The sequence below is a fragment of the Bombina bombina genome, chromosome 2 (assembly GCF_027579735.1).
Source record: "Bombina bombina isolate aBomBom1 chromosome 2, aBomBom1.pri, whole genome shotgun sequence".
Taxonomy (NCBI): Eukaryota; Metazoa; Chordata; class Amphibia; order Anura; family Bombinatoridae; genus Bombina; species Bombina bombina.
In genome coordinates, this window is record NC_069500.1 from 127,806,293 (window position 1) to 127,820,704 (window position 14,412).

The window sequence follows — 14,412 nt, forward strand, 5'->3', positions numbered from 1 at the left end:
GTGTCAGGCTCACAGCGTATACTGTGCCCACTTGCCCAGTGCCACCACTCATATCTTGTTTAATAGTAGTGTAAGTGTACATTTAAAAACAAAAAAAACTTTTTGAACTGTGAAACATCAGTCTGCTTTTTTGTGTCAGGCTCACAGCGTATACTGTGCCCACTTGCCCAGTGCCACCACTCATATCTTGTTTAATAGTAGTGTAGGTGTACATTTAAAAAAAAATGACAGGCAGAGGCAGGCCACCCCACAGGTGCCGTCGTGGTCGTGGTGCTGTGAGTCCCATGAACTCGAAAATTTCTGAGGAAATAGTTGACTTTTTAACACAGGACACCCAATCTTCTATAGCTTCCGATCCGAACCTTGACGCACCATCCTCCTCCAGCTTATCTTCGGGCCCCTCTCAAGTTACCACTCGCTTGCCTGCCGCCACCACCAACACTAGCACCACAGCCGCTTCACTTGAGGAGTTTTTTACACATCAGTTGGAAGAAATGAGTGATGCGCAACCATCATTGACAGAGGATGTAGATAACAGTGATATGTCTCAGTCAGTCACGGTGTAATGATGATGATGTTGTACCCGCTGCTGCTTCCTTTGTTGATTTGTCAGATACAAGTGAAGCGGTTGATGATGACGATGCGTCCGTGGATGTCACGTGGGTGCCCGCTAGAAGAGAAGAAGAACAGGGGGAAAGTTCAGATGGGGAGACAGAGAGGAGGAGACGAGTTGGAAGCAGGGGGAGGTCGTCGCAAGGAGCTAGTGGCACAGTCAGACAACATGCATCAGCACCCAGGGTCAGCCAGACAGCACGCCAATCAACGCATGCTGTTGCCACCACCAGAATGCCGTCATCACAGAGCTCAGCAGTGTGGCATTTTTTTTGTGTGTCTACCTCTGACAACAGCGATGCCATTTGCAACCTGTGCCAAAAGAAACTGAGTCGTGGGAAGTCCAACACCCACCTAGGTACAACTGATTTGCGAAGGCACATGATCGCACATCACAAACGCCTATGGGATCAACACATGAGTAGAAGCAGCACACAAACTCAAAGCCGCCATCCTCCTCCTGGTCCAGCATCTTCAGCCACGTCAACCACTGCTGTCCTCTTTGCCCCCTCTCAACCATCCGCTACTCCGTCTCTCTTCCGGAGCAGTTCCTGCTCATCTGCCCACAGTCAGGTGTCTGTCAAGGACATGTTTGAGCGTAAGAAGCCAATGTCACAAAATCACCCCCTTGCCCGGCTTCTGACAGCTGGCTTGTCTGAACTCTTAGCCCGCCAGCTTTTACCATACAAGCTGGAGGAGTCTGAGGCGTTCAAAAAAATTGTAGCTATTGGGACACCGCAGTGGAAGGTACCCGGCCGAAATTTCTTTGCACAAAAGACAATCCCCAACCTGTACTCGATTGTGCGAAAAGAAGTAATGGCATGTCTGGCACACAGTGTTGGGGCAAGGGTCCATATGACCACTGATAGCTGGTCTGCAAAGCATGATCAGGGCAGGTATATCACCTACACCTCACATTGGGTAAACCTGCTCACAGCTGCCAAGCATGGAATGCGTGGCTCTGCAGAGGAGGAGTTGGTGACACTGCCACGACTTGCAGGCAGGCCTGCTGCCACCTCCTCTACTCCTCCTACTCCCTCCTCTTCCATAACCTCCTCGGCTGAGTCATCTTCTGCTGCTGCATCTTGCTCCACATCAATGGCACCCCACCAGCTCCCCAGGTACTATTCCACATCCCGGATACGGCAGTGTCACGCCGTCTTGGGGTTGACTTGCCTGAAAGCAGAGAGTCACACCGGACCAGCACTCCTGTTCACCCTGAACGCACAGGTGGATCAGTGGCTGACTCCGCACCAACTGGAGATCGGTAAAGTGGTTTCTGACAACCAAAGTAATTTGGTGGCAGCATTGAAATTGGGCAAGTTGTGTAATCTGATCGTACAACGCTTTGTGCATAAGTACCCAGGCTTACAGGACGTCCTGAAGCAGGCCAGGAAGGTGTGTGGCCATTTGAGGCGTTCCTACATGGCCATGGCGCACTTTTCCGATATCCAGCGGCGAAACAACATGCCAGTGAGGCGCTTTATTTGAGACAGCCGGACACGTTGGAATTCAACACTCCTAATGTTTGACTGCCTGCTCCAACAAGAAAAAGCCATTAACGAGTATTTGTATGACTGGGGTGCTAGGATAGCCTCTGCGGAGCAGGGAATTTTTTTGCCACGTTACTGGACGCTCATGCGCAATGCCTGTAGGCTCATGAGTCCTTTTGAGGAGGTGATAAACCTAGTCAGTCGCACCGAAGGCACCATCAGCGACATCATACCATTTGTTTTCTTCCTGGAGCGTGCCCTGTGAAGAGTGCTGGATCAGGCCGTAGATGAGCGTGAAGAGGAAGAGTTGTGGTCACCATCACCACCAGAAACAGCCTTATCAGCATCGCTTGCTGGACCTGCGGCAATGCTGGAAGAGGATTGTGAGGAAGAGGAGTCAGAGGAGGAATGTGGCTTTGAGGAGGAGGAGGAAGACCAACCACAACAGGCATCCCAGGGTGCTCGTTGTCACCTATCTGGTACCCGTGGTGTTGTACGTGGCTGGGGGAAGAAGATACCTTCAGTGAGATCACTGAGGATGAGGAACGGGACATGAGTAGCTCGGCATCCAACCTTGTGCAAATGGGGTCTTTCATGCTGTCATGCCTGTTGAGTGACCCTCATATAAAAAAGCTGAAGGAGAATGACCTGTACTGGGTGTCCACGCTACTAGACCCCCGGTATAAGCATAAAGTGCCTGAAATGTTACCGAATTACCGCAAGTCAGAAAGGATGCAGCAGTTCCAAAATAAATTAAAAAGTATGCTTTACACACCGTATAAGGGTGATGTCACAGCACAACGGGAATCTAACAGGGGAAGAGGTGAAAGTAATCCTACGACTCCCACGACCACGCCGGCAAGGACAGGACGCTTTACAGATGTGTTGTTGATGGAGGACATGAAGAGCTCCTATGTATCGCCACAGCCCTTCGGGGTCCACCCTCAGAGAACGACTCGACCGACAGGTAGCAGACTACCTCGCCTTAACTGCAGATCTCGACACTCTGAGGAGCGATGAACCCCTTGACTACTGGGTGTGCAGGCTTGACCTGTGGCCTGAGCTATCCCAATTTGCAATAGAACTTCTGGCCTGCCCCGCTTCAAGTGTCCTGTCAGAAAGGACCTTCAGTGCAGCAGGAGGTATTGTCACTGAGAAGAGAAGTCGTCTAGGTCAAAAAAGTCTAGATTACCTCACCTTTATTAAGATGAATGAGGGATGGATCCCGAAGGGACTGACATTGGGCGATACATTAGAGTAAAAAAGGCCTGATGAGATGAGCTGCCTTGGGCTAAAAATGGTCCACACGGTGCTGTATTTTATCTTTGAATGCCGGATGACTTGCATGACTTATCCGCCACCAACTAGGATTCAAGCCGCAATGTTTTAGAGCACTTTCTGCCTGGGAAACAAACATCAATTTTTCTGGCCGCTGCTACAGCACTGTGGCTTCAAAAACCAAACCAATAAAAAAGGCACATAACAGGGATTAAACTGATAGGAATAGTACTACTTAACACACCACTCCTATCTGGTGGCACATTAGATTGCACGCGCAGTGCCCCAAATTTGAAGTAGGAGGACCGACCAAGCATCTTTTTCCATCTCCCGGTTCCTAAAATCCATGCCATATACATGTCCCCTGATAGGGGACGGAACAGTGATTAAACTGATAGGAATAGTACTACTTAACACACCTTATAATAATGCAGAGAGAGGCAACGCAGAGAGAGGAGTCTGAAGAATAGGAGTCAGAGGAGGAAGGTGGCTTTGAGGAGGTGGAATCCCAAACACAGCAGGCATCCCAGGGGGCTTGTTGTCACCTTTCGGGACCCTTGGTGTTGTACGTGGCTGGGTGGAGGAAGAGACCTTCAATGACATCAGTGAGGACAAGGAACGGGACATGGCTAGCTTGGTATCCAACCTTGTGCAAATGGGGAGTTTGCGGTTGTGCAAATGGACTGTTTGCGGTTGTTTGCGGTGCGTTAAACGGGGAGTTTGGTCTGTCACTGTGAAGCGGGCATAACCCTTACACTACCTGATCGATACAAAATCATAACTGATTTTTTAAAGCACGTTATTCCAAACAATTTAGGAATGTTAGGTGATTTATGCCCTTTATGGATTAAAACCAGACTCTGCATCAACTATGTAATTTTCTGTGGGAGTTTTGCGATGGATCCCCCTCCGGCATGCCACAGTCCAGATATTAGTACCCTTGAAACAACTTTTCCATCACTATTGTGGCCAGAAAGAGTCCCTGTGGGTTTTAAAATTCGCCTGCCTATTGAAGTCAATGGGGGTTCGCCCGGTTCGCCCTTTCGCAAACTTTTGCGGATGCTCGTGTTCGCCGTTCGCAAACGAAAAATTTTAAGTTCGCTACATCACTAGTGTTTAATTCCTTTGCATGGGTTAAACACATAGCTAAGTGCAAACAACAGAGCTATAATAAAATGCTCTAACATTTTTGAGCATTTTCTTTTTGCACTTTTATATCCCTTTAATCTTAGCACAACGCTTGTTTATTGAAACTAAAAATAATTTATTTTTCTATCAGAGGCTTCATGTTATTTTATGGTTCCAAATTTGTTCTAGCAATAGACACTTTCCTATTTTATTGGACTAAACATATAGCTGTGATTAATCCCTTTCTTCTATGAACAGACAGAGCAGTAAATAGCTTCTTCCTGTCACACACTTAGGCAACTTGCTGCAACCATATCTATCAGCCAAGTGGTTAACCCCTTCTTGCCACCTACACATTAGCCATTAACAATTTCCTTCCTTAATAGAGCAATGAATTACCCTGTGATGCATGAGAGGAGTCCATAGTGACTTGGGGCTAGATTTATTAAGCCCCTACGGCAGCAAGTTCTCTCAAGAACTTGCTCACCGGGATTTATCAAGCAGTGGTCACCAGACCGCTGCTTCCCTAACATCTACGCCACCTCTATTGTGGCGAAATTCAATCTCCTCGGTCGGACTTGACAGCCAATCACGCGCGGGCAGGGGGCGGGATTGCACGCAAACGCAAAATTGCGCTCGTGTGCATTGTTAATTACCTGCGGGTAATTTCGCCCCGCCATAGGCTAGCTGAGGCATACAGGGGCGCGTATACGCGCCCCTGTACGCCTCAGCGTTGATAAATCTAGCTTTTGATGTGTTCTTTGGTTATTCGCATGCAGACAGCCTGGAGCAAACACCACTAACTTTCCATCAAAAGAGCAAAGCTGCATGTCACTGAACTGCTAGAGCTTTTAATAAAAGGGGGGAAGTGAATTATGGTAGTTGTTCAGCAACATGCAAACACTGGTTAAATGGATGTGAAACCCCCAAAAAATATTTCATGATTCAGATAGAACATGCAATTTTAAACAACTTTCCAATTTACTTCTATTATCTAATTTGCTTCATTCTCTTGGTATCTTTTCTTGAAGGAGCAGTAATGCCCTACTGGGAGCTAGTTAAAAGCCAATGACAAGAGGCATATGTGCAGCCACCAATAGGCAGCTTCTGAGCCTTCTTAGATATACTTCACAACAAAGGATACAGTTGAGAATGAAAAAAAAAATGTGATAATAGAAATAAATTGGAAAATGATTTAAAATTACATGTTCTATCTGAATCACAAAATTAAAAGATTGGGTTTTATGAGCATGGAAACAGCTAAGTGTCATGGCACCAAGATGCTCTACAAATTTGAACTCCTGCTACTTTATTGGTGGATAGTGACGCATCACAAGCATAAAAACAGCACCTCTTTTACAAATAAATAAAGAAATAAAATACAATTAAAAAATAAACCAAAAACTGTAATGTTTTTAAATGTAACAAAGAAACCAAAATACTATAATGTTCTTTTGAAGATAAACATGGCTAGAGTTATTATTAAAGGGATATGAAACCCAAAAACGTTTTTTTGTGATTCAGACAGAACATACCATTTTACAAAAAGTGTCCAATTTACTTCTATTATCAAATTTGCTTCGTTCCCATGATATCCTGTGTTGAAGAGATACCTAGGTAGGTATCTGGAGCACTAAATGGCAGGAAATGGTGATTTCATCTAGTGTTCTGGCAAATGGATAACATTTTTGCAAAACTGCTGCTATATAGTGCTCCAGAAATGGGCCAGCTCCTAAGCATACATGCCTGCTTTTCAACAAAAGATACCAAAAGAACGAAAAACAATTGATAATTAAAAAAAAAATTAGAAAGTTGTTTAAAACTGCATGCTCTGTCTGAATCATGAAATAATTTTTTTTTTGTTTCATATCCCTTTAATAATTGAAGAATAATTTTAGAACTTAAAAAAAAATGTGTCAGTTTAACTCATTTATTATGATAGTTGTATTCTTCTCCAGCAAGTATAAAAAGCACAAATCTATACCTTAAACATAACTAGTTTATTTAGACGTTATCGTGGGAAGCTATATTGCACTGCATTATAATTGATGCCATGTCTCTTGATTACTGGTTTTGTCAAGTCTGAGTACCAAATAAGACTCACATCCATCAGGTCGAAATCTTTCTAAAGCAGCTTCCTCAGTAGTCTTTGATCTTCAAATGTCAATACATTTAAAATGATAAAAAATGACCTTTTGGCCTTTATAATGTGTTTTTCTTTTCAATAGCAGGGCCATGCATCCAGAATGGTATCTTTGTTTACATTAGGAGCCATCAAGTTGGCAGATATTTATTGACATCACAACCAATAAACCAGCTGTTTTACCTGTTTTACACAGAATGTTGTAATTCTCCACTTTACTCTTATTAAAATAATTTTGCTTCCACTTTGAAATGTTGCAAGTAATTCTGCAACTAATCTTAGTTGACAGGTTTGAAAATATTATCTTTATTAGTCTAATCACAAGCCATATTCAAAAAGGAAGACATTATATATACTGTATAGACCATTAGATCAGAAGGTGACTGACATTGATATGTATCTCTTAAAATATTTGTTGGGTTACAAATACATTTGAAAGGAACAGAGCAAAATATTTGGCAATTCAGTTTAATTATTTATTTTGCCTGCTTTCCCTGTAATTTAAAACTGGCATTTGTGTTTTTCCCCTGCCCTTAGAGAGGTTGTAATGTATTTTACGTAATTCAGAATCCTTACTCTCCTGCATGCTGGCCAACTTTTGTCAAAGATTGACAGGAGCTTATATAAGCACTGTGAATTTTCAAGGGATGTGTTTCTGGACTGTAAAATAATGCACATTTTGACAACAAATTTATTTTTTTGACTGTTTCTAAAATAATTTATTTTGTATGCAGACCTAGGGCAGTGATTCATTTTTTTATTGTACATATAAATATGACTTTAATGTCCCTGAATGGAGAAAGTGACGAGATGTAAACATATTCAATAACTGTTTTAAACACAAATTAAATTGAAACAAGAGGTACATTGAGGGCAAAGTATTATCTTCTAATTTACAGCCACAATACCAAGGGCTTGATTACAAGAGGAGCACAACCAGTAGTACAGCGTGCTTTTCCTTTTACGTGACCTTGCACAAAGAATAACGCACATCTGGTATTACAGTTAAATGGTTACATATTTTAAACAAAGGATCTTAATGCAGCTGACACTTTTTTAGTCCACCCTATATTTTTACTGGATAGCACTGGGAACTTTTTTAGTGAGTTTATTGTACTCTTATTACTAGTGGTGGGTTAAAGGAACAGTCTAGACCCAATACATAATTTTTATTACTTATTGTCACATACCAGAGAAGCATCCTGCAACTGTCCCACATCTATAAGCTTGTAAAAAATAAATGAAACATTTAAATATTCTTTGTCCGTATGGAGCCAAATAATGTCAAAATAAACTTTTATGATTCAGAAAGAGCATGCAGTTTTAAGACACTTTAAATTTTACTTCCATTATCAAATTTTGCTCAGTACTTTTATATTTACACTTTCTGAGGCACCAGTATAAAAATGAGAATGTGCACAAGCTCACAGGGTATACATATACTAGTCTGTCATTTGCTGATGTCTGTCGCATGATACAGGGGGCACCAAAATGGGAGTGGATGCCATAGGAATCAATGGAAGTCTGAAAGCAGCGGAAGCTTATGTTCGATGCTGCCAGATATCCCATTGATTTATATAGTATAATACCACTTACGTTTACACCTAACACCCTAACATAAGCCCCGAGTCTAAACACCCCTAATCTGCTGCTCTGAAATCGCTCCCACCTACATAATGTTATTAACCCCTATCCCACCACTCCCGGACCCCGCCGCAACCTAAATAAAAGTATTAACCCTTATCCCGCCGCTCCCGGACCCCGCCGCCACTAAATAAACGTATTAACCCCTACACCTCTGGCCTACCACATCACTACCACTAACTAAACCTATTAACCCCTAAACAGCCAGCCCCCAACATCGCTATAAACTAAATTAAGCTATTAACCACTAAACCTAACAACCCGCTAACTTTAAATTAAAATGACAACATCCCTATCTTAAAATAAATTTAAACTTAGCTGTAGAATTAAAATAAACTATTTTTAAACTATTAATTAACCTACCCTATTATACTACACTTAAATTAAACTACCAATTAAATTAACTTAATTACATATTAAAAAACCCTAACGCTACTCAAATTATTTAAATATACTTTTTAACCTTATTAAAAATTACTTAATTACAAAAAATAAACGCTAAGTTACAAAAAATAAAAAACACTAAATTATGAAAAAAAACACATGATCAAAAATAAAAAAAAGTATTACACCTAATCAAATAGCCCTATCAAAATAAAAAAGCCCACCCAAAATAATAAAAACCTTACCTACAATAAACTACCAATGGCCCTTAAAAAGACCTTTTGTGGGGCATTGCCCCAAAGAAATCAGCTCTTTTACCTGTAAAAAAAATACAAACACCTCCAACAGTAAAACCCACCAACCCCACAACTAACCCCCCCAAATAAAAACCATATCTAAAATAATCTAAGCTCCCCATTGCCCTGAAAAGGGCATTTGTATTGGCATTGTCCTTAAAAGGGCATGTATCAAAATTGATAACAAAAGTAAATTGAAAAGTTGTTTAAAACGTTTAATCTATATGAGTCATGAAAGAAAAAAATTGGGTTTCATGTCCCTTTAAACTTTCCATGTTAAGCAAATTACATTAAAATATAAACAGACGCATGATCGCTAGGATCCAATCAACAGTATGCAATAGGTCTTCAACATGTTCCACCATCAGGCAGACTGTGAGCCTTGATGAAGGAGGAAAGATTAGCCTTTGAAAGTATAAGGATACTTATAGCTCTGCTGTTTTATAGACTTTGCATTACATACAGTTGTATTAAAATGCCTTTAGCTTACATATATTTTTAAATGTATCTGGGATTATTACGGGACTAAAAAGAAGTGAACTAACATCCACACCATTTATTCCATGCTGCTTGGTAATAAATTCCAGGTACTGAGCATTTGTTAATATAATGTTCATTGAGCTTTTGTTTGTGAGTGTATATTTTTATCATGTAGTATTCAAATGTAAATAAATATACTATTACATACACTTTTTATTGTCTGTGTATTATCTCTTGCACACTCATCCCACTGGACATTGGAGTCTTATTTTACCTTAATCCTGGAGGTGCTAAGCCTGGCAGACCACTAAGGCCATATTTAGCTTACTTTCCAGGATGCCAGAGATGTACAAAACCATTTTTAATGCCTTTATTTACATCATATTGATTGATATAAAAGCTACCACTCTTCTGTGAAGGATTTGACAAGATTTTGGAGTGTGTCAGTGGGCATTTGTGAGATCAGGCACTGATGCTAGATGAGAATGTGAATGTGAAAGTGTGTCTCGCAATTGGTGTTCTAACTCAACTCAAAGGTGTTCAATGTGGTTGAGGTCAGGGTTCTCTGCAAACCAAACTCATATCATGTCTTCATAGACCTTTGTGCACAGGAACACAGTGAAGCTGGAGCTAGAAAAGGCCTTCCACAATGTTTAAGACACTCAATTGTTTAAAATGTCTTTGTATCAAGGATACCATTGTATCCTGACCCCAGACATTTATCCATCCTTTACCAATATTTAAAGTAGGACATATGCAGTCAGGTAGGTAGCGTTCTCATAGCATCGACCACACCCAAATTCTTCCATCAAACTACCAGATAGTGAAGCACGATTCATCACTCAGGTGAACACATTTCAACTGCTTGGGAGTCCATTAGCGGTGTGATTTATACCACTACAGCCGGTGCTTGGCATTGTACATGTTGATGTGAGGCTTGTGAACCCATTTCATGATACTCCCAACACACAGTTATTGTAGATGTTGCTTCCAACGGCAGTTTGGAATTCTTTAGTGAACAGTGGAACAGATTATAGGTGATTTTAAGTGCTACGTGCTTTAGCAGGTGGCCAGCCAGTTTTGTAAATTTGTGTGGCTGGATTATTGTTGTTTCTAGACAATTCCACTTTACAATAATAGCACTTACAATTGAAAGGGGCAGATCTAGTCTGTGAAAAAATGCAGAAACTGACATGTGGCAAAAGTGGCATCCTATGACAGTGCCATTGAGTTCTTCAGTACAATCTATTGTACTGCCATGATTTGTCTATGAAGATTTTATAGCTATGTGCTGGATTTGATGCAACTGTTAGCAACGGTTGTGGCTGAAACAACTGAACTAAATAATTCGTAGGGATAGAGATTACATTTATATTTCATTATCACATAGATGAGTGTATTTTTATATTATCATACAGTGCAACGAGATGTATTTTATTGAGAAAATGGTGTTGAAGGGTTTTAGGCTGTTCAGAACATGAATTCTTCTCTACAGGGGCCTGACAGCTGATTATCACTGTCTTTCCTAGTCTGGAGAGAGATAATGAATGGTGCAAGTTCACCCTTTTGATTTACGACCTTGCCCGCAGACTGTCACACTGACTCTGAGTTCTGACACTTTCTGAAGAGTCAATAAAACCATGGTGGAGCCACAAATTCCAAACTAAGACTGATAAAAGACAGAGGTATGGGAAACTGTCACCTTTACATTACATAAGTATTAAAGGGACAGTATGCACTCATTTTCATATAACTGCATGTAATAGACACTACTATAAAGAATACGATGCACAGATACTGATATAAAAATCCAGTATAAAACTGTTTAAAAACTTACTTAGAAGCTGTCAGTTTGGCTCTGTTGAAAAGGTAGCTGGAAAGTCCCCTGCAAGTGGGAAATAAGACACTCCCCCCTCTCCCTTCTTTTGCATATGAAAAGACCCTTTACACAAACAGGAGCAAGCTGGAGTAGGTAGTCGAGCGTATTCACATAAAACTTTGGGGCTTGGTTAGGAGTCTGAAAATCAGAGCAATGTTATTTAAAAATAAGCAAAACTATACATTAATTTTAAAAAAAAAACTTTATGGGCTATATAAATAGATTATCTACAAAACATTTATGCAAAGAAAAAATGAGTGTATAATGTCCCTTTAAGAATCTGATTTTTCTTTGTTCAAAAGGTTTTAAAGCGCATATGTGTGTATATATATATATATATATATATATATATATATACATATAGTTTTATATATATATATATATATATATATATATATATATATATAGATAGATAGATAGATACATACATAGTAACATGCTTATTTTTCCATTATATTTCAGTTTCTTATTCATTTGCCATACTGTTCCAACCCTGTCTTTTGAACTTTGGATTGCTTGACCAAATTTGATTAAAATTCAGCACACTCAGTTACTGGAAATGTTGAAAATCTGAAGTAAATTGGTGAGTATTTTTGAAGTTTTTGAGCACTGAAGTAAAAATATATGTTTCCGTATAAAGAGACAAATAATATTTCATTCTATAGTACAGCTGCACATTTTTTCCACAGAAAAACACGTGTCAGTTTATTTATTGGATTTTTTTTTTTTGGGGGGGGGGGGGTAAGTATATGCAAATGAGATTCACAATATCTCATGCTTTTGCTTCTAAATGTCCATTTTAAACATGGATTCCCTCATGACAGTGCTGGAAAATATAGCGAGTAATCACATGATTTGGACATCTGTAGACAGGAAACTCCTTACAGACATAGGTAAACACACAACTATGGTCAGGTTCACACTGCTCGTGTTAATTTTGAGTCATAAAACGTGAAACATTACAGCTGGTGTAAAGTGATATTAGCTTTAATTTTGCACCTGGTTTACATACACTCCTTTTTATAACTGAACAAAAATGTTGTAATGTGTTAGGTATAACCCTCTTCAGAGTATGCTGATCATGCAACCCCCATGTGTGATGCAATTAGACATATTTTATATACGTAATAAATACATTAGTTTACATCTATATCAACTGTCCAAAAAATAAATAAACATCCTATTTCCTCACTTATCTTCAAGCACTCCCTGAACCACCCTCTTTGATCAAACTCAAACCTTCCTATCCCCCACTGCTCTACTCTGGAACTATCTACCTTACTCCATCAAACTATTTCTCAACGTGCACAGCTTTAAAGGGACAATCCAGTCAAAATTAAACGTTCATGATTCACATAGGGCATGCGATTTTAAACAATTTTCCACTTTACTTTTACCGTCAAATTTGATTTTTTTTCTCTTGTTATTCTTTGTTGAAAGCTAAACCTAGATAGGCTCATATGCTAAGTTATATCTAAGTGCTATCTCAGTGTATTTTGATGTTTTTTCACAGCTAGACAGAGATAGTTCATGTGTGCCATATAGATAACATTGTGCTCAATCCCGCTGAGCTATTTATGAGTCAGCACTGATTGGCTAAAATGCAAGTCTGTCAAAAGAACTAAAAACAGGGCGCAGTCGGCAGAGGCTTAGATACAAGGTCATCAAAGAGGTAAAAAGTATATTAATATAGCAGTGTTGGTTATGTAAAACTGGGGAATGGGTAATATATATTTTTATACTAAAATATTTCTGGAGTAGACTGTCCTTTTAAGTGTTCTTTAAAAGAAACCCCCCCCCCCCCCCAACTATTTAGAAAATCTTAAACTGCTTGTCTCATTACAGTAAGTACAGTGCACAGGACAAGCTACTCTACAACTTGGACCCCATTTATCAAGCTGTGATGGCAGTTTTAGAACCCTTAAAGTGGAGGCTGGTTAAGTATCAGCAGTGTTTTGTTTATTTTAGAATTCCTTTTTTTTTACCATGAATCAGTGTCACTGTCATTATGTAAAGCTACTGATGCACTCATGCACAGCACTACTAAACGTCTCAGTGTAATCAATGATAAGAATAATGACATAAATTATTAAAAATAAACAAATTAAATATTCATCACAGGTGGTGCGATCTTACACAAAGGATAATATTAATCTGGTTTAAAGGTGTATGGTTAAATATTTTAACAAAAACATCTTAAGGCAGCTGAAACCTTTTTAGCATGCCTATACTTTTAAACAATAACACAGGGAGTTCTATTAGCGCACTCATTGCACTTGTATTACAAGTGGTTAGTTATATGAGGCGCTTGAGTATAACCCCAAATAACTCTGTAAAATTGAGTGTATGTTTTAAGACTTGAGGTAAACCATTATTATTAGTATAATACATAACTACAAAAAGAACTCCAGTACTTGTGCACCGTGGGCTTAGTGCACCATCTTGCTATCCTTTGTTGAAGAGTGTAATGCACCTGGGAGGCTGGATGAAGATTTTGTAGGGTGTTGTAAAATGAGAAGAGAATAAATGAGTGGTTTGGTGGTGCTAGGTGTGTAAATAGGGACATACATTGGCGCTGATGCTTATCAGGTTGCTGTATTTAGTAAGAATCTGGAAATAGGGATGAATGAGAGAACAATATCTAGCAATATCGAGATAGTAGACTTTAGTGGTTAGTAGGGATGATCGAATGTGTAAATTTTTGAATTTCGAATGTAGAACGAATGTTATTACCGAAATTCGAATTCTAAATCCGAATGTCGATAAGAACGAATATTCTTAAAAATTTGAAAATCAAATGTTATTTACAGTTTTCGAATGTCACTTTTGAATTCGAATGTTTATAATTATATCGAATGTCCACATTCGAAATTTCGAATTTAACATTCTATTTAACAAAGTTAAAGTTCAATAGTTCATGTGGTAGGGCGGGAATCTAGTAAATTGATACATAATAGATACAAATATATCATTTTGAATGCTTCCATATAGAATATTGCGTAATTCGAATATTACATTTAAAGAAATACTATTACAAACATATAAATTCAAATTTTTCGAATTCGAATATAGATT